This window comes from Protopterus annectens, chromosome 11.part0, assembly GCF_019279795.1.
Source record: "Protopterus annectens isolate FY-2018-M chromosome 11.part0, PAN1.0, whole genome shotgun sequence".
NCBI classification, from domain to species: Eukaryota; Metazoa; Chordata; order Ceratodontiformes; family Protopteridae; genus Protopterus; species Protopterus annectens.
Window position 1 is genome coordinate 314,094,295 of NC_056745.1, and position 22,915 is coordinate 314,117,209.

Sequence of the window (22,915 nt, forward strand, 5' to 3'; positions counted from 1 at the left end):
TCGGGTTTGTGGCGTGTCGGTGTTGTGATAGGGATATATATATATATATATATATATATATATATATATATATATATATATATATCTTGGTGGATTGCCTAAATGCAAAGGCTAAATTCAAATGTAGTACTGTCTCAGTTCTTTCCACAGTCATAACTTTGAATTCTTAATTGAAAAAAGTTACCATAAACAGTTTCAATTAAATATACCTGGATCAAAGCAATATATTACGTTGGAGTCTCCTTCAATTAAAATACAGCAGTCTGTTTCAGGGATCATATCTATTGAGAAAACAAGATTATTTTTGATACAGTTCATGAAGTATTGTACTCATAAGCTGAAATGCTATCTTTAGTACCTTCAATTTTATGATGAAATTAGGAACGGTAGCACTAATAAGTGTAAAAACTAAACCATCATGTTTCTCATGTTGGTAGTTGCATAAGTTAGGGTGCATCCTTCAGATAAGCAAGTAGTAAGTTTATTTTAGATTTTGATTTTGGAAAATATATTTTTCTCTTCTTTTTCAATAATTTAATATAATTTAGGTCTTTTTTTCAGGAATAAAGACAGATGGAAATTTAGTGTTTATTTTTTTTTTTTTTGGTAACCTGAGAGCCCATATGTTCACTTCCTTGGCAAGATGCAGGAGTCAGAATATTGATAAATATAAAATAATATTGATTCAGCTAATGGGAAAACTTTCTTAGAACTGAAGTAGATGGAAGATGAACAAATGCCTCAGCTGAATTCAGATAGAAAGGCCACTAATAAGAAAGAGATCCAGAGGAAGCAGAAACATCATAACCTAGACTGGCATCCATCTTGGAATTCACAAGTGGTAGTTAACTTTTAATTCTAATTACTCTTGTCCTGTATGTCCTATCCAGTGTTTTCCCATTTTGGTATGTCTGATCCACTGCAAGTCTAGCTAAAGCCTGAGCAGGCAATATCTACAGATTATTCCTTGCATATGAAATTTAACTTATTTTTGCCTTTTCAACCTTTGTGTTAACCTTGAGCTGCTACGTTTGCATGTATGTTTGACAAAAGAATAATTGGTCTCTGACACTATTTTATTAAACCAGTTAAAACAAATGGAGTTGGCAAAATCCTATGTTTTAAAGGTTAATCCCAACTAGCTTGGAATTAAACATTTTATTAACTACTAAAGGATGCTAAAAACGTATACCATTAATAAGGATCGAGTGAATTTAAACAGAGACATTCCAACAAAGAAAGATTTTCTTCTCTATCGGATTCTTGTCTCACTAAAGAACAGCATAGTTATGCATCTTCATCCCCATATTATTGATATTTATAAGAGATACCTATGTAGTTCTCAATCCTGCAGATAGTATCTTAAAGGTACAGATGTTTAATAATCTAAAGTTCAGGAACAGATCTGTGGTTTGGGGCTTTTACCTGCTGCAGGTATACATACTCTGTGAAAGGACTGCCTGTTATGTGTTTTTTGTACTGTAATGCTAATGCCTTCATATCTTGGCAAAAGTAGGCACTGGATAACTTTTTTTGTGCTCCGAAATACCTCCCTTTGTCTCTGACCTGTCTCATATCTTTGGTAGATACACTTTATAATGTTATGTACTCTGTTTTTTTTTGTCTCTGTGGTTTTTGGAAATGAGCAGGAATGGGTCTAAGTGATCAGATTTGTTTAATTTGCCTACAGAATGTAAAACTAACACATCAGGAAGTGTTTAACATGTAAAATAAAACACTGGGATTTGCAGATGGTGCTTGCTCAAAAGATTTCTTTATATTTTATTAATAAGTTCTGCTAATAATTCTGATTATCACAAAGGCAACATAGCACTCCAACACTCCGTGTATTATCAAAATCATATAATACAAAAAACTGAAGTTGTAACTTATAGTATGACAGGCATATATATTTACAATTAGATAAAGTGAGATGGGAAGAAGCTTTACCTTTAAGGTACTGTAAATGAGTGCAGCTGTTAAGCTGCTCCACAGAGAATGGAAATGTGACTGTCTGGCTTGCACTTTTTAAAGGGAAAAATCTCCTTTCTCACTCCTTTGAGGATGCCATATGTTCTGTTTCAAGGCAAGCCACCTGCAGTACAAAGCATTTGCCCAGTGCGGGACTCCCTTTCAACATGTTATCTGGAATGTCAGAACAGATTTCTGCAAGTATTTGAAGAGTATTGCAAGCGTTTTTTTTTTTTTTTCTTAAAACCACAGTATAAATTCAACTGACAGTAAAAACCGAGTTTACTATAAAGAAAAATAAAATAACAAATTTATCATTTAAGACCTTAAGTATTTTACAGATTGTAGTAAAATAAAAAAAAAATGACTTAAGTTCTTGACATTATTCTAACATTTCCTTTCCCAGTCTTTCTGTTTGTTGTTGTATTTGGGAAACAATCATATGCGATCAGTAAAATGTTTAGCATAAATTCTTAACACTTTAAAATCTTTCCAGGACTGAAAACTATACATTTGTAGCCTGAGCAGATACAGACTGCTTTTTAGATATTGGCATTTGCCCCACTATTGATAGAAAGAGTCAAATTGTTTTCAGGCATTATACTTCTTACAAATTTTTGTGAAATTCCATGTTATTTTTTACTGTGGCTGAGTGGTCATTCAAGAAGAACTTCATATCTCCTTTAATTTGTATCAAAACTGGCTTCTACTTAACATAATAATGTGTGTGTATATATATATATATATATATATATATATATATATATATATATATATATATATGTGTGTGTGTGTATATATATATATATATATGTGTGTGTGTGTGTGTGTGTGTGTGTGTGTGTGTGTGTGTGTGTGTGTATATATATATATTGTGCTTGTATGTATATATATATATATGTGTGTGTGTGTGTGTGTGTGTGTGTGTGCATGTATATATATATATATATATATATATATGTGTGTGTGTGTGTGTGTGTGTGTGTGTCTGTGTGTGTGTGTATGTGTGTGTGTATATGTATGTATCTCTCTCTGTCTCTCTCTCTCTATATATATATATATATACAAACTCTATACAAACTTAAACCTCACTGGCTTTGTCCCTGCTCTAACCCTGACTGATATCTCATTCCCCTTCTTGCTCTCTCTACTTCTCTACTCTACTGTTCTATGTTGCCTGTCTGTAATTAATAATTTCTTTCATAGTACTGAAAAAAAAAAATTATGTTTTTGCTCTCTGTATTTGATCTTAGCTTAAACCTACTAAATAACTCTGTACAATTTTTTTCTGATCAATGTTGCCAATGTACTGTAATTCACTTGACTATTACTATATATTGTATTCTTTGTCACTGCTTATGCTTGGAGCTTTTCTCCCCGGGCCTCTACTGAAAATGGACATAAATCCAGTTAGACTAGCCCGGTAAACAAATGTAAAATAAATAAAAATAAAAAAATAATTGTTGTATGGGAACCAAATACTTGCATAAACAAAATATTTTTAAAATGTTAAAATAAAGCTGAGGTAAGTAAATACATGTCTTATTACTTCTCTGTGACTGACTCGGCACATATAGATAAATAGATAGATAGATTGATAGATAGATAAATAGATAGACGGATATATAGATATATAGATATATATTTATCTCCTTGACTATACTGGAAATAACTGTTATACATTCGACCAAAGAACCATATCCAGCAGATGATACCAAATACACTTTAACAGTTTCATCCATGTCCACATATCAAAAACATAACCAGTTGAAATACATTTAAAATTTAGTCACATGATCACCTAAATGTAAACATCAGCAATCAAATGCAAAAACAATAGCACATAAAAGCAATATAAATATCATTTAATATGTTTTCATCTTCAGGGTTTAACATATATATATATATATATATATATATATATATATATATATATATAGCGCCATTAAGACTAGGGGTTTGTCAACATCATGTATAAGCTGCCACAAGGTTTGCCTTTGGGTGACTTCATTTTTAAAGTCACCACCCATCATATCAGAAAGGACATTGCTGAAAAGATAAAACACTTTTTATGTTCAGGATAAACAATATTATGTTTCTATAATGCATTATTAACATTCTTATTTTTCAGATCATAAATATGCCCCAAAACATGTGCCCTTAAATAATAAAACAACAAGCCTTACAGCTATTATATTTATATGATCCATGTATTTCATTATTTTAAACAGATGAAAAATAAGTATTGTCATGATACAAGAAATAATAGTATCACGTCTCCTGAAAACAATTTAGTGGTTATCACCTGTTAACTTGAACAAATCATAGCTGCCCTGTACTGTCTTCCAGTTACCATTAAGCACATCATCTATAAGTTTGACATCCATAGACATATCAAGACGACAGCATTTGTTATCAAGCACATCTATTTTTTGATTTGCATCTAATAAACAATGTGTCAAAATCAGGGGATAATGAACATGTATTTTTGTAATAATGTTATACATTTACTTTATTTCAGTAATACATCCGTCAGTGGATTTTCATATTTAAATATTCACTCTCTCCAAATATAATATGTTATTGTCTCTCAGGCCCTCTCTGTCTCTTTTTCTGGTTTTGTCTCTGACACTTACCTTACTCTCTGTTCCAATCAGGGATGGCTTTTGTGCCTGTTAAACTTCTACTCTACATACATTCTGTAAGAAATGTATGTGTCTATTTGTAATTGTGTTATTTTTAAGGAATGTTTCCCTGTCTCTGACCAACAAACAAAAATAGGAGCTTATATCCTTGCAGCTATCCAATATTTCCTGGAAAGTCTCGCATTTCATTTTGAAAAACATGGTTACATGAAATTCTAGTTCTCCCCCCTCCTTAAAGCAGAATTTTGCAATACCCTATTCCTTCTGATTGGATTTGACTTAAGAAGCCTCCCTTCTTTAAATAAAACAATAATAACATCTGATAGTCTGTATTCGTCAGCTGTAGTTAAGTTTTTGTAGGTTAAACAGTACAACTGGATGATGGCTGCCTTGGTCTTCATCTTTTTTATTTTTTATTTTTCTACTAGGGCATGTTAAAGAAGGCATTTTGACATGCATGACTGTGGTCATTCACGTTTTCTTCATACTGCTCTATCTGACTAGATGCTTAAATGACATGTAAAACAAAGCAGGAAAAGGGCAAACTGGGTGACAAGTAGGAAGGTTACAATTATTTCAGCAGCCTTATTTATTCATTATCACTGGCTTGGCATCCTTTGACTGCATGTCCTGATTTCACTTGTAGCCCAGTCTCTCTTTCTGTTACAGCAAGCCAGTCCTTCAGTGATTGGTTTATTCCCTGATTTGGTCATATAATGGACATTCTAAATTTTCACCTTTTATTTTCTGTAGGAGGCAGTCTTTGTTTCCAATCTTCACCTTTCAGGATGGTAAAGTCATAAAATGATGCTGGACTGTGATTCGGCTGATAATGCAAGGAAGCACTTCTCTTGAGGTCAGCAATGAGAAATGATAGCCATAGTTAAAGTAAGGTTTTCTTTGCTGTATATGCAGAAATCTGCAGTAACTGTCAAAATTAATGCTGTGTATGTGGAGGAGGGCAGAAACTGATCCATTTGTATCTTGGGTTTTCAGATGCCTGCGCTTATTTCTTTACTACTTTTCTGTGGTTAAATCAATACATCTCTATGTCCATTTCACCAGTGAGGCAACAAATCTATGAACAACAGTGGCTAGACATTCTTTTAATTTCTTTAAGCAACTAAGACTGCGTGCACTATGTTTTCCTATGGGGTAGTTTTTGGTAAACAAAAATCATGAAGAGTTGTGGTAACAGTAACTGTATTAGCTCCCAAGTAGCCTACTGTCTGCTCCAATACTTGACAAAAATGTCGTATGGTCATTTATTGTTAATTCCATTACTGTACTGTTTTCCTGTGCTACTTTCATTCTTGAGACAGAGACAAATGTTTGCTTTCTTTTTTTTCTAATATATTTTCATAGTGTTTACTTCTTCTTCTTCTTCTTTTCCCGGTTAGGGGTCGTCACTATGGCTAACCTGTCCGTTCATGATTGGCAGTGGAATTTTAAGGTGTTGAGTTGGCAGCCCGGCACCCAATCTTCTACAGAAGGCACACATATGCACGCACTCACGCCTAGGGCCAATTTAGAGTGTCCAATCCACCTACAGCATGTCTTTGGGATGTGGGAGGAAACCGGAGCACTCAGAGGAAGCCCACACGACCACAGGGAGGACATGCAGACTCCACACACAAGGCACCCTAGCCGAGAATCAAACCGGAGAACTTCTTGCTGTGTGGTGGCAATGCTAACCACTACATCACTGTGGCCGCCCATATTTTCATAGTGTTTACTGAGGCACCATAATTAAAAAAGTAAGTCTCTTTACACAATATACCTGTCACCATAAACAGGGTGTATGTATGTTATACAATAAATGATCTATTAAAAAATAGACACACTGACTGGACAGTCCATCCAGCATGCCCATCCTAAATTGAGCATATACCAAAAAAGTATCATTGGGCAATATCAGACTTTCTATTGGTATTTGCTGGATAACAGCATTGCAAATGTCTTTTACCAGGGACAGAGTAAGTTATGAGACAAATCAGGTATGTTCCACAAAAGTAAAGAGACGTAAACTTACCTGGGAAAGTAAGTCCCATGCATATGAGCAGTATGTCAGAAAACAGAAGACAATGTGGAAGATGACTAATCTGCCATTATATAAAGACTTTATTTAGAAAAGATAAGCAATTTCTTTCTTAAATGATACTATTGTATAATAGCAATAATCTAGTCCTGGCTGTTGGTATCACTGGATTTACCCAGAGTTGGCTTTATTTCATCACTTGGGCATTGCCCTCATGATCAGACTGTACTAACAGGGAGCAAATCCAGTGATACCCACACCTAGTCATGGATTATTGTGAAAATATAACAGTAGTTTCATTTTACAGGTAGTCTGTTAACACACATTTATATACAGTTTGGTTGCATGTTTTTTATCGGTGTAAATCAGCATAGTTTACCGTAGCTGAATGACATGAAATTAATTTGTTAGCAATACATAGAAAAATGAATGTGTGTTAGTTAAAGTACTTATGTGAAATGTGTGTGCGTCTGTCTGTCTGTCTGTCTGTGAGTGTGGATTAGTGTGTCTGTGAATGCATTCATGGGTGAGAGGTGTTATACTGAGTGACTGTATTTATGTGAGGATGTCTGTGTGTGTGTGTGTGTGTGTGTGTGTGTGTGTGTGTGTGTGTGTGTGTGTGCGTGCACGTGTGTGTGTGTGCGAGCGCATATGTGTGTGCGCGTGCATGTATACACATAAATAACTGAATGCATGTGGAAGAGTGAATGGGGGATCCTGTGCTAGCAGGATACATTGGCCACCACCATAAGTCTCATCTTCATTGTTCAAGAATCAGGGTTAAGACGAAAATAATGGAGACATGAAGACACAAAATCAGGGGTAAAATGTTTAAAGATTATAATAATTTACTTAAAAGATTAATACAGCAATAGGTTTTGCAATGAATGTAATCCTCAGTTATTTATCAAGAAATAAAAAAAAAAATTACAGAGCACAGGGCAAAAATAAAAAAACACAATCAGAGATAGTTGAGAGGTATGAAGATGCATCTGTGTGTGTGTGTGTGTGTGTGTGTGTGTGTGTGTGTGTGTGTGTGTGTGTGTGTGTGTGTGTGTGTGTGTGTGGGCATTTGTCTGGGTGGTAGCAGCAGGGGTGTTTGTTAGGGGATCAGTAATGTCTGTATGTATGTGTGTGGGGGGGTGTCTGTGAGTGTACGTGTGACTGTATGAATATTGGCATGTGTGTGTGTTAGAGAGTGAATGAGGGGGGGGGATACCTGTGCCAACACAGTGCAAGGACCACCAGTGACAATTACCTCTGAAAAATGCTATTTAACTTTTGGCAGTAATTACAACCACTTCATCAAAATGTAAATTAGCTGATAATGAGGTCTTCCAAAGTGCAGGTAAAAGTGTCTGTATAATGCATTTTATATGATCATGTAAAGTGCAACGTTTGGCTGCTGTGGAATAGGAGGGGATTCTTTCTGGATGTTGCCCTTAATCTTTTAATCCTCTCCTGTCAGTTATGGACATAGCTATCCATGACTCACATAGGAGCTTTGATTGAGTATATCTGTCTGTAGACTTGATATGATCTACAAGATAGCTTTTACAGTGTTAGATTTATTTCTTGGGTCTCCTCTGTAAAACAGCCTTCAGCCTATTGGAACATGTGGTCAAGAAAACAAATATCTAGTTAAATCTAACTAACAGTACCTCTACAGTAAGCTGTTCTGCACGCTTTTGAGCGGGAAGTCTTATATGAAATTGTTTCATACTGATAATGGGTGAAAGCTTATGCTACTTAAAGGCTTGACTCTTAGTGTGTGTGTGTGTGTGTGTGTGTGTGTGTGTGTGTGTGTGTGTGTGTGTGTGTGTGTGTGTGTGTTGGTTCATAGGTGTATACTAGGCTAAAGACCACTAAAGCTTTTATAAGCCTAGACATTCAACTCAAATGTATCCCACAGGTTATTGTGCCTAAGAGATTATTCTGAAGGGTGCATGTTACCTAGGGCATTATTTAATGGTTACCTCTGTCCAGCAGAGATATAGGTGCCAGACCTAAGATGAATTTTCACTTTCCCATCCACTGGTCCAGGTTATGCTTGAACAGGGGTAAGGAAGGGCTCTACTTCACATGGATGGGAAGTCTATTTCAGAGAAGGGGAATTCTCTGAGATACATACCTGTCCTTCCATCATGTCCATTTAGATCCTTAGACCTCATAATTCTGATGCTGTACATTCCGCAGATATGGAAAAGGTCCATAAAAATGGGATCCAAGGATGCCTTATATGCCAGGCATAGATCACCTGTAAATAGTCTATAGGAAACAAGCTACAGAGATAGGGTTTGAGGTTATATGTAAATGACATTCTGTTTACACCCTGTATTCTTTTTATGACGAACCTCTGTGGATGTTCCAGTTGTTGCATGTGCCTGGTCAGGTACTTAACAAAGGGGGCATTATGTTCAATGATGGGTTTGATGGGGGCTGAATACAATGACATGATGACCTCCCTGGATCTAGATGCAATCCCCTTACTTATAAGTTGGGCGCTATAGAATATATTTTTGCTACCTTAGAAACATGTTGGCCGAAGACCAGGTTGCTATCTACATATGTCCCAAAATTCCTGACTACTGGGTCTACTCTTAGGTGTGTTTTATCGATGATGTAGTTTGCCAGATTGGTTGATTTCTAGTCACTGAGTTTTAAGTCATGGCTTTGATTCTGCTAGTGATCAGCCTCTTTGTGGAGGTGGTCTCTCCAGTCCTAACTTCCTGGGTCCTATGTGTGAGCCAGCTGGCTATCCACCATGTCACATAGGGTTTTTTGTCTAATTCCATAAGTTTGTTTACAATACCTGAGTGGTGTAGTGCATCAAATGCCTTAGCTAGGTCAAGGAAGGCAGTATCCACTATTTTGCCCTCATCCATTGTTTTGATAATCTTTTCAAAAAAAGTCCCCCAGGTTTACTAGGCATGAATTGCCTTTGATGTAACCAAACTGGGTGAGGTCCAGTGTCTGAAGGTTTATTATGCCATTGTTAATCATTTCCATGATAATTCTTTCCATGGCTGGTCAGACTAATGGGTCTGTAGTTCCCCGGATCTGTAGATGGTCCACCTTGTGCAGGGGGATGACTGTTGCAGTCTACGTTTGCATGGCACAAAGCCTGTCAGAGTCTATAGAGGAATAGTGACTCCACTGGCTCTGATAGGTCATATTTCAGACTTTTTTGGAGGCATCCTGGAATATTATTGGGGCTCATCTCATTGAAGCTGTGCTGTTGACCTTAGAGAGCATAGCTAGGACTTGAATCCCATTTATAGTTGGAGGGGTTATGTTAAATGGTACTTCCTTGGAGGTGGCTGGGGATAAGTGGGGGTTTAGGGTAAAGCTGGAGCTGAATTTGTTGCACAGTAGATTTGCTATATCACCTGGCTCTGTGAATGTGGGTCCATTTACAACCAGTTTAGAACACCACTGTGTGCTGTCTTTGAGGTTTCTGCCATAACTAAAGAAGGCCTTATTGTTGTTCTGTGCCTGGAAAGTTATCTTTACCTCAGAATAAGCTTTCTTGGACTTAATTAGCTCTCTTTGTTGTCTGTTTAGTTTGGTGAGATAGTTTTTATCTTTTTGGGGTTACTATTGCTTATTTAGCTATGACGTTTTTTCTTTTGTTGTACAAGCTGCTTATTTCTGGAGGCTAAATGATACGTTGGGCAATAGAAAGGATGGTGAAAGTTAGAATGCCGGAAGAATTTTGTGATACAAATAATAAAAATGAATCCAGTAGGGTTGTTATGCATGCATTAGAGCTTCACAATAATAATACAGGCAATTTTAGTTTTGTAGTTTTGGCTAGACTTCATTTATCTGGTGATGGTGGTGGTGGGAGGGGGTGATGTGGTACATGCTTTGAATAATTTGAAGCTAAAATGATTATAAAATATTGCTTCATGTTACCCCTTGGTATAAATAATGAATAGTTTGTTATATTTAATTTAAAGTATTTTTATTAAATTATTACCTTTTCATGATTTAATGTAGTCACTTAAGTTGTAAAATTATATTTAATGTGGGTTTGTGACTTTAAATAAACATGTGGTGTGGTTTGTTTAACTAAGAATAGCTGTTAATTATCTGTGGTATTATTTAAATGACGGATTCATGTGATGCGTTTGGATTCCCGTAGAATGCATGTAGCCAAGGTGATAGGATAGCATTAAATTTTATATGTGTCATAATTTCTCTGTTTTGCTTTTTATTGTTTTTGTTAGTTTTTGATTCCTCTAGTGTGCTTTGTTTTTAGAGTTTGCTTTAGGCTTACTTCTGGTAGGTACAGCAGCTTCTATGTTACACTGACATGGTTGCACAGAATTTCTGTGCACAATTCTGCATAGGCTGCTGCATTTTCTGGTATTTGAAGGCCTTGCAATTTTGAGAGGTCATCACCTAATAAAAGCTAGTTTGCCTTGGAATAGTTCCTAACTGTTACACTCTTTCCTAGGATTGCAGAATTGAATTTTATTTCAAAGTAGACAGTTTCTGATCTGACCTTACCAGAGAGGATATTACACTGGGTGGGGTGCAAAGTTCTCCTATATTTGGAGTACCAGGTCCAATATATTTGTACTTCTGGGTATGTGCACTATCAGACCTAGGGTGTGTGTGTTTAAAAAGTCCTGGAATCTCTGTGCCTGCAAATGTGGAGTCATGTAGAACTCCAAGTCTATAGTTGGGTAATTAAAATCCTACATAAGTATGGTACTTGATTGTATGGTGAGTGTCTCCAGTAGGTCTAAGTATGAACTGTGGGTTTCCTGGGACATAAAAGGTGACCTATAACTTCCTAGGATATGGTATGGGACTTGGTCTTAGGTAATCTGTACATGGGGAAACTCTAGCACATCTTCCTGTTTAACCAACCTAGATGTATACTTGTTATTGAAGTAGACTGAGACACCTCCACATTTAGTCCCTTTCTGTGCAGTTGCTTGTCAAAATGTGTGGAAGGCACTGAGGCCTTGCACTTCCTGGATATCCTCTATGGCTTTAAATCATATCTCAGTAACTGCACAGATGCCTGCATTCTCCAGTGTAAGGAGAGCTTGGAGGGAGTGGAGTTTCTTCTTTAAACTCTTGACATTGAAAAGTAACACCTTTAGATTACCATGGGATGAATTTGCTATGTTGGAAGCTTGTCAGTTTGGTGTTGCATAAAAAAAAGCTCTATGTGGGAGGACAATGTTTTAGCCAATATTTGAAAGCCTTGAGAGAATATGTGCAGACCATCTTTGGCAAAGCAATGTGGTTTGTTAACCATATCCTCCAATGCTGACAAATATTGTAACCCCTTAGAATGACACCAGAAACTAATCCAGTTATTAAAGTCAATCCTCTGTTCATATTGTGACATCATCCTTGGTGAAGGTAAAATGCTGCTCAGTACAAGGTACATACCAGCCTGTGACACATAGTTCAAGAGCTTCACAATGCATCTCTTCATATAATATAGATAGGTATGTCTCAGGTCATTTATACCTACATGGAGTCATACTGGTACTTGTGGTGCAGTGACTTGAGTGCATGCATAACTTGGTGGATCCTGGCTCCTGAAAAGCAAATGACCATTTGTTTCTCTTGTCTAGCCTGCTGAGTGGGGCATCATTATGTCACACAATGGAGTCACCTATGACTAGAGTTCTGGGTAGTGTTGGCTTGCCTTATATGCTTTTTAGTTGAAGATCCACAGGGTGTGGTTATATGTGTAGTGTTAAATATTGCTTTTGGTGAGTGTGTTTTGGTTTGTTGAGGATATTTTTTACAGATAGAGTGTCTGGAAAGTCTTTGGGGTTTAGGAAGATTGCATTTAAGTGACTCAGCATAAGTTGATCTATGTGTGAGGTATGTACTGTATGTGGTGGGTATAACGTGTGTTTCTGACAACTTGGTTTTTATTCTGTGTGCTTGTTTGTGAGAGCTTTGCCTCCAGTAACATTGTGTATATATATCTCTCTCATACTGTATTTGTTTCTTTCAGGATTAAATGCCTGTCAATGAACATGAGACAATTGCTAATTTGTCAAAAGATACCCATGTCCACCAAACTGGCTGCAGAGAAGTGGGAAGGTGCATAAACATGTCAGTTTTTTTATTAGGTGAGCTACAAGGGTGTGGTGAACAAGGGATTAATAGAAGGCAATTAAAAGTGCATTTGGGACTAGGGTCTTGACCTGGCAATACGATACTAAATTTAAGGGGAGTGATGCTCAATGCCAAAACTAGTTGCAGTATGTTTCTCAATGTGCAAAGTAGTGTCTCTGCAATCATTGATTTAATGGATACAATTTCAGAAGTAGTTCCATAGGAAAACTTTACTTTCTAGGTGTCTTCTACTATATAGTGCAATGCTAACCACCACTATGTGATATGTAGCTCCACACAAACATGCAAAAATTAAAGAGGCACTAAAAACACAGAATAATGAGTAATAATCCTGCTGGCTAATAAACAACTACACTTGGAGCCCTTCCTGTGTGTTTACTAACTCATATAGAGTAGGCTACCACCTACTGCCATTAGATGAATAAAGTCAGTCCTCTTAATGTAAACTACACAAAAAAGTGAAGTAAGTGCAATATTATCCCTGTAATTTAAGCAATTAGCTAGTTACTACTAATATGTGGTTTAACACAAAGTAATCCAACAGCAAAACAAAATAAGACACTACAAGTCTACAGCAATGCCAAACAGTTTAAAATGCATACAAAGAAGTAAATAATTCAATTAATCAATAACAGTTCACTAAACACATTCAAAACAAGTGCATTTTCTGTAAAATAAAGTACTTAGCTCTGCTTGGATGGCACTAGATGTAAGAAAATCTTTTCTGAAACACAAGTTAGGATGCCAAGCATTGCTAAGCTATGTGGAAATGAACCACACACTGAGCAAATGTGCCACATTTATATAGACACTAAAAGCACAGCATAATGACTAATAAGCCCCTCTGTCCAATAAATGACTACATTCAGAGCCCTTCCTGTGTGTTTCCCAAGCCTGATAGACCAGGCTACCACCTACACCACTAGGTGAATAAATGATGTCCTCTTAGTGTAAAAATACATAAAAAAGTGCACTATCTGCAATGCTGTCCTAGTAATGTAAACAGCTTGGTAGTTTAAACATGCTAATAAGGTGATTTAAGTCAATGTAAACCAACAGCAAGACAAAATAAGGCACTGCAATGACAAATAACTTAAAATGCACAGAGACAAGTTATAATAAGGGAGATTTCTGAATAAAAATATTTTGTATGTGTGTTTGTATGCACATGTAAAACCCTGTTTTTTCTATCATACACACAATGTACATTGTAGTTTGAGTAGTGCATCAGGTAGTAAACAATTGGAAAATATTGTCAGCAGATGATAACGTTCGCCGTATAGTCGGAGATATGCCGATATTCTGTTTTTAGAATAGAAAAACATCTGGAATGACTACTGTGTCAAGATAAATATGGGATTAAGAAAAATCTTATTACTTCACAAGTAGGCTTGTTTCCCTACAGGAAATGCAAAGCCTGTAGGGTTTTAAATTCCAATAATCATTTTGAACATCCAGCTACTTTAAGAAGATATAGACTCAGAACATATACAGATTGTAATACCAGAAATGTTATTTATGTTTCTAGCTGTAATCAATGCACCAGTTTCCATGTTGATTAGACCAACAGGCCCTTCAAGGATAGGGTTTTGTACCATCTAAGTGATCCTAGAAAAGCAAGACCCATGCTCTTTTTCAACATATTGACAAATGTCCTGGTCTTAGTTTTTGTTTTATGGTATTGGAAGTAATAACTGAAGGTATAAGAGGAGGATATCTTTGCAATAGGACCGAATTTACAGAGACTCATTGGATTGCAGACCTGAAGGCAGATAAACTGCCTGGAATGAATGGGAGGATTCCTTTAAAACCTTTGTTAAAGGGGTAGAGGCTCCACAGATGAATTTGAATTGATTGGTTACCTTTTGTTTAAATATGATGAGGTTGTACTAGTATGATATGATCCGAGGAAGGCACCTTGCCAAAAGCACTCATCCTGTTTTTTTAACATATGTTATAATTTGTTTGATTGTTTTATGGTTTTTCATTTTAATAATTAAATTGGATTTTAACCCTTTCAGTGATGGCAAGGATTTACTTCCTTCTACTACTATATACATTTTTTTGGTAAGCTGCCTTTAGCTGTCCAAGGTGTATTTTGGTGTTTGGATTAATATAGAATTCAACAGATAAACCTTTTTTCCTGAATGGTAATCTATACATACTCCAAGGAGACATATTTATTTCTTTTCTTTTATCAAAATCTCCCATCACATCATAAATACATAATTGTTCCCAAATTTTATCCTTAGCAAAGCCACTTCATTCACTGAAAAATACATACTCTCAGTTTTCATCACATCATCCAAACCCTTACTTTTATCTTTATTCACGGTCATTCCCATTTCCTTTAACCATCCATTCCAACATACCAACACTTCCCTTATCCATATTTTGTTCATATCAACTTTAGCATCTACGTATGTCAACAATGCTAGAATCACCATCTCCTTTTGCATCACATTTCTACATCTTTTATTTTATAAGTTAATTCACTCATTATGGCACTCCCTATCAGTGTGAATAATATTCCACTTATGGGACATCTTTGTGTTATAGCACACTTCAATGCATATTTCTTTACTCAGCCACCCATTCACTAACATTCTTACTCTATTATTTTGATATGCTGGCATACACAGTCTCCTAATGCTTTTAACTATTCCATACTTCTTCATATCATCCCACAAAGCATCATATCTTACTGTTTCAAATGTCTTGCTAGTATCACCTACCATAAGTTTCACATCCTCCCTTTTACTAATAATATCTTTCCCAATTACTCGGAACTAATAACAGTTCTTGACATCCCTTACCTTTATACCATAAATACTCTGTTCCATAATATCTCTCATTCATCCTTCAATTTTCCTCTGTATTATTCTCATAAAAATGTTATAATATGTTATTTAGTGTGTTGTATCTTTTTTCCATATAAATGTTAATATCTCACTATATAACCCTTCATAAACAAACCCTTCCTTCTATCATTTATTCAGTACATTTACAAAAATACTCTATTTGCTAGTCCAATAATTATTTGTACATTCTATACTCTATACCATCTAGGCCTGATACTGAGTCAATGTTTAGTTTTCTAAGTACTTCATCCAATTAACTAATAGGAATTCCTTTTTCAAATTCTTCCTTAACTCATTTTGGATTTTTTTTGCCTTCTACTCTGTCTTCTTTTTTACTCTTATACATATTTTCCCATGCTGTACAATACTCATAATTTTATCGTGTTCTTTTTACATCTCCTTTTACATTTTTCATTTTCCTCATTATACTAGTATCCTACATTACTATTTTACCCAAATATGCAGCTATCTCCTCCCTTATTACTTGTAAATAATATTTCTGCCTAAACAAGATGCACGCACTCGAAACTCTCCTTAGCATGGAGAACATCGATATCTGTGCAGTAACAGAAACCTGGTTCAAGTCTCTCGAGAGCACCCCAGCACTACCAGGTTATACCTCATACCATGCTTTTCAGCCCCAAAACTTGGACCGAAGCACAAAAGGAGGGGGAGTATCAATATTCATCAAAGATACCCACACCTCCAGGTTGGTGGCACAGCACGAAGCATCAGAGACTATCCATGTGCAACTAACAGTGGGTAAAACTGCCTTCCAGTTTATAGCCTGTTACAGACCACCCTCCCAAACCCAGGAACCCCACTCGGCCTTCCTGAGAACACTGGAAAATATGAAGGTCTCTCCAAACACCATTATATTGGGTGACTTCAACTACCCAACCATAGACTTGGAGCATTACTCTAGCTCCAACACCCTAGCCCAAAGGTTGCTAGAATTTATAAACTCAAATGCTATGGAACAACTTGTTACCACTCCCACAAGAGGGGAAAACATACTGGACCTGATCATCACCAACATGGGGACTCTATGCTCCAGACCAGAAGTGTATCCCTCACTGGTAAGATCAGACCATAAACTAATCTCACTGGATATTCACATCCCGACCCCACCCCATGCCCAGAAAACCACAGTGAAAAACTTCTCTAAAGCAAATTTCACACTCCTCAAAACCAAGGTGGAATCCTTCAGAGCCCCCGGGCCTGTGGATAATACGTCCCAGACAGCAAAATCCTTTATAAACGCATTCTATGAACACCTTCAGGAATGCATGGATCATGCAATCCCAAATAAAACCAAGACCCAATCCTCCAAAGGCAGATGTCCTGTCTGGTGGACCCCAGCCATAAACAAACTATACAATAGAAGGAGGAAGCTACTACATGATAGAGCAAAATCCCAAAAAGGGAAGGCATCTCTGATCAGTATTAGCAAAATACTACGGGCACTCATAAAATCGTCTAAGGCCAGCTTCGAGAGAAAAATTGCACAAGACACTAAGGATAATCACAAGGCTTTCTTTAGTTATGTTAGGAACCTGGGTGGGAATTCCCAGATATGCTCAGAATTAGTCCAAAATGACAAAAAATACACCGAACCCACAGACATTGCCAACATCCTAGCTGACAGGTTCAGCGCAAACTTCTCCCCCCCTCCCCACCAAAAGGGCTAATATCTATCCCAGCAGAGTGCTGCCCCCCTGACATCTCAGATGCTCAGGTAAGAGCTGCCCTCTCCAAAGCAAGAAACACAGCATCAATGGGACCAGACAGTGTCCCGGGCTGCATCCTACATGAACTCCAAGAAGAGCTAAACCCAAACCTAAAACTACTGTTCAGTCTCAGCCTTACTACAGGATATGTACCCAAAGAGTGGCGTACAGCAACAGTGGTCCCTCTCCACAAAGGTGGTGCCTCAACGGATCCTGAAAACTATCGTCCCATAAGTCTCACTAGCTTGGTCTGCAAAGCTATGGAAAGGATCATCATGGACCTTATAAATAAAGATATTGGGGACCTGCAGACACTGGATCCTACCCAGTTCGGCTTTGTTAAGGGCAGATCCTGCCTCTTGAACCTGGTCAATTTCTTTGAAACAGTCACCAAGGCCATTGACAAGGGGAAGGTGGTCCACACAGCCTACCTGGACCTCGCAAAAGCCTTTGATACAATACCCCACTTGGGCATTATAGATAAGCTCACCAGCTTAAATATAAACCCCTATGTCACTAGATGGGTTGCAAACTGGCTCAAGGACAGAACCCACATGGTTAGAATAGCCGGAGCTATGTCAGACTCCAAACCAGTTACAAGTGGCGCCCCACAAGGCTCAGTCCTGGGACCTCTCTTGTTCAGTATATATTTCTCGGAGGTACAGGCCAACATGGAAGGACTGTGGCTGACCAAGTTCGCAGATGATTGCAAACTGGGCGCCATAATAGATTCTCCAGCCGACACAAGCATCCTCCAAAAGGGCCTCATAGAAACAGACAACTGGTGCCAGAGCCATGGCCTCAAGCTAAATGCCAAAAAGTGTATAGTCATCCCCTTTGGCAAAAACAAAGTGCCCACAAATTACCACATAGGTGGTAATCCATTAAGTACAGAAGAAGTAATTAGGGACCTGGGGACCCAAGTTGATAGCAATCTCTCATTTGACAAACACGTGGCCAAAGTGGTTAGAAAAACATTTTATATAGCCCACCTAATCATGAAGGGATTCACATCTAGATCAGGGGAGGTCATCATGCCTCTTTACTCATCCCTCATCAGGCCCATAATTGAGTACAATGCCCTTTTGGGATGTACCTTACCAGACACCTGCAGCAACTGGAAAGACCCCAAAAGTACCTCACCAAGAGGATCAAGGGGCTCAAACAGATGCCGTATGATGCCCAGTTAAAGAAACTCCAGCTCTACTCAGTGGCATACCGCCTGCTCAGAGGTGATCTGTGCCTGACGTATAAAGCCATGTCCAACCCGGAATTAATGGACATGCTGCACCTCAGAAAATCCAAATCCCATCGAGCTACATGCTCGAGGGACTTGAACCTCAGCACTGAAATAAATAGGACATGCTGGAGGGACAGATTCATAACCCAGAGGCTCCCTTCACTCTGGAATAAAATCCCAGTCCAGGTTAGGCAGAGTCCCTCATTGACTCTCTTCAAGAGGAATCTTGATGAGTGGATGGGAGATCGTAGGTTTACCCCGGGTATCACTTCTGTGTCACTGTTAGACAGAGGCACAGTATACTACCTTGAAAAAGGGCATAGCAAAATTAATTTAATATGGGTGGCGAAAGCCATACACACTCTGGCTAGGCTTATAAATGCCCTAGGGCAGATAGCCTAGTATGAACCTATGAACCTATGAACAATAATGCCTTTTTACTCAATTTCCTTTATATATTTCTTTTTCAATAGCATAATATTTTCCAAATACTCTAATACATTTATATACATTTTTCCATATTTCACTCTCTTCCTTTCTTACATAATCCTGCCATTGAAAAAAACACTTTTTGTACTTCTTTTTTAATTCAGTCCACCACTCATACTACTTTTTTAAAAGCCCTTCATTGTTATATGATCCATCCCTAACTACAATACTTCCCACTCTCCAATTTCATCCCATAATTTCACTTTTATTCTTTTTCTTCCCTTTCCAAATTTAACATATTTTCTTTCTTGCATCACCTCCACCCATATTGCTAAGTAGTCTGAACAACCTGTCACAACAATATCATCTTCTGCTACCTCCAAGCTTTCCAGAAGTACAAAATAATCAATTTCAGATCTAAGTGCCTCCCATCTATAAGTCCATTGACTTTTATTCCACAACTAATTTACCATACTTTATTACTTTCTGTATTTTTTACCTCTTTCCCTTTCTTTTTATATTTTCCTCTTAAATCACAAAGTCCCCTGGAATTATAATTATCATGTTAACCACAACATAGTCTAATACTTGATGAAACAGATGCTTTCTTTCCTTGCTAATTATCTATGCATATACATGCATACATACATACACAAATTTTAAGCATGGGCATTAATGCCTTCTAGCTTGCCAATATACAAAAACAGTTGTTCCCATAATAAGTGCCCAGGCTGTTCTTAAAAATATCTAAACTAGTGATTGCTTCGATGTAATTGGTAGTCCATGCTATGCATCAGCTGATTTCTCAGAGAACCAATTAGTACACTTCTCATTTCTATAGAATTTTCTACATAGGTTGCCTGCTGATTCCCCACCACTTTTTGATAATCTCATGCACCCCCAGAGGTAGATGTCTCTAAATACCTATGTATAAGGTCTCCCCTTAAATATCTTCTCCTTAAATATCTGTATGAGCTACTATACAAATTCATATATTTTAGTCTTTAATTATAGCTTAAATTTTCATATCCATGGATGCCCTTGGTATATTTCTGTTTTAGTCTTTCCAATGTACTCATTCTTGTTTTCTTATAAGGTTTCCATATTGTTATTCCATACTCAAGTTTGGGTCTAATGTAACTAACAATTAATGGCTTCACCTTTTCTGATTTCTTAGACTTTATAAATCTTTCTATATGACCTCTGGTTTTATAACTATCATTAACAAACTGGCTGATATGATTAAAAAACCTCAAAGGTAGAATTACCCATATACCCAGGTACTTAAATGAATCTACAGTTTCAATCATTATTTGCTATATTAAATACTCACCTTTCAGTTTATGACACCAACTCTCATATTGTTAGTTTTTCATGTATTTATCAGCATATTATTCTCCTGTGCCCAAATGGTTAAGTTCTTTCACAGACATGCCCTATCTGTAACACATTGTATAGTCTTTAACATTATATCACTATAATACTATAAACATGCTCTCTCCACTTCACATCCACAATTGTTAACCTTCCCATCCTTGCCAATGTAACATCTAATATTTTCACTGTTTTTATACAACACAGACACTTCAGATCAACATTCACTTCCTAAATTCCATATGATATTTACAAACCACAATTTTTCTGTTTGCAGTTATTCTTCATTTGTCAGGACTCTTATATCATCTAATAGAACACCATTTCAGTATTAATGTCCTTCTTACAGTGGTGGTAATACTGTCCAAATTTACTGAAAGTAATCTAAAACTGTTGCATTTACTTCTTTTTAAGTTAAGGGGAATTATATTTAAATGTTCATTTTCTTATTTTACTCTTTCTCAATTGAATGTTTTTTCTTGGGTTATGTGCAAATAATCTTTGATCCTCAGAATCAGATTTTTCACTGGCTAGAACCTATGACTATTAATCTCTTTTCCTGACCTATCTTCTTGCATGTACACTCTCTCTCTATTCTCATTTCCCCCCTGTATATTTGTTGTTCTTCATCTATTTCACCCATTCTCTGAGCCTCTAGTTTTGTGTATTTTTTATTCCCTTTCCTTTTCTTTTCATTATTACTGTTTGCTCTTGACAACTCTGTGATGATAGGAGGTACTGCCAGCCATGCCAGGTGAAGTAGGGCAGTAGATGGATGACTTGTGCCAGCACAGCTAGCTGGAATTTTGTAAATATTTATATGTCATTTGTATTTGAAACTGATTTGTACTGATGCTTGTACTGAAAATGTATTTGTGAAGTTTGCTTGTGTTCAAATGTATCAACAGTGCACTCTGCTAGAAAGAAAAAAAAATGTGCATGTATTATTGTAACTGAATGAAATGTATATGTTTTAATAGAGGATACTCGGAAAGTAGAGGTTAACCAGCTAGCTTACTTTAAAAAAATAAGGGAAATGTAAATGAGCTGTTAAACCATTAAAATGGCACCTCACAGTGCTGAATAGGACTGGAGGTGGTGGGTCTGAAAGAAGCCTATTTTCATTAGCTCCGTAAAAAGAGGAGAAGCCACAGGCACTGCTGTAAACAATTAGATGTGTATTGTAGCCACCTATGCAAAATTCCAGTCTCAGCTTCAAAGGGGATAATGTGAGAACCTAGAATGAGGTGACCAGATAAGGTCATTCTGCAAGCCATCTTGGATATTATATTCTACAGGGAGTAATCTCTGAGTATTCTGTTTTGGGGAACCTGACTAGAAAGACTGCCCATGTATTTCATTGTGCCTTGCTCTATCAAGTAAGTTATTAAGGAATAGGAATTCTCCTAGATTCAGTCAGGAATATAGTAAAGCTTAGTTTAGAGATTGTTTTTCTTTGTTTGAGTCTGTCCATCAATGTTATTTTCAATATTTCCTGTGAATTGAACTCTGTGGTTTACTGTAAAAATATATTTAGTATTTTCTTGTTCTTTTATTATTTATTATTAAATATATTTAAACTTTTCATTGTAGCTGGTCTCTTTTAGAAAATATTTAAACTTTGACAGTGTTTGTACCTATTTATTTGGTGACACTGTGTGGGCCACTCCAGAAGGCCTAGCTGTCTTGGTCATCTACTACCATTTGTATTACTATTAATACTATACAGTATAATTGGACAACCTTTGTTAAGGACTTTAGAGTTGCTGATTGTGGAGTGTCTGGTGGTGGTGATGATAACTACCTTATACTCTGGGGGGAAGTGGACACAGCACATTAATCTGTAACAGCCTTTCCCAAGTGTGTGTGTGTGTATGTGTGTGTGTGTGTGTGTGTGTGTGTGTGTGTGTGTGTGTGTGTGTATGTGTGTGTGTGTGTGAAAAATCAAATCTCACAGTGTCAGCTACTTGGAGCAGGGCAACGAAGCATTGGGCTTACAGAGAGGTTGTTGGAGGTCTTGGCTTGAACACTTGACTGAGGGGCTAACCCTATAGCTGTACCAGTAGGGAGTCTTACTGGGGACCTGGAGGGATGCAGGCAGAGAGATCCAGACCCCAGATTGAATGTGTTCCCTTCGTGCTCTTAAGGGAAATTGTGCTTGATGCAGAGAGGTCTGCATCTGGAAATATTGAGTATATCCATTTGTATTCCAATTGCACATCTCTCTCCAGTGTCAGTGGTAAGGATTCAGGCTCCATGATTACTTGCCCAGCCTGGGGACATCACAAACACATTCAAAAGTTCCCCTTTTTTACACAATCTGCATTTAGGCATAACTTCTTACTGTATAGCCTTTCTTCCCAAACTGATTACCTGTTACTTTGTCACAATCATTAATTAAATGAGAAAAGTCCCTATAAAAGAAAAATGATTTAGGCTGGCTGGCATTTCTTAATGTCCCTCTATGACCAGCTACAAAAATAACACTTAACCAGGGTTTCACTGTG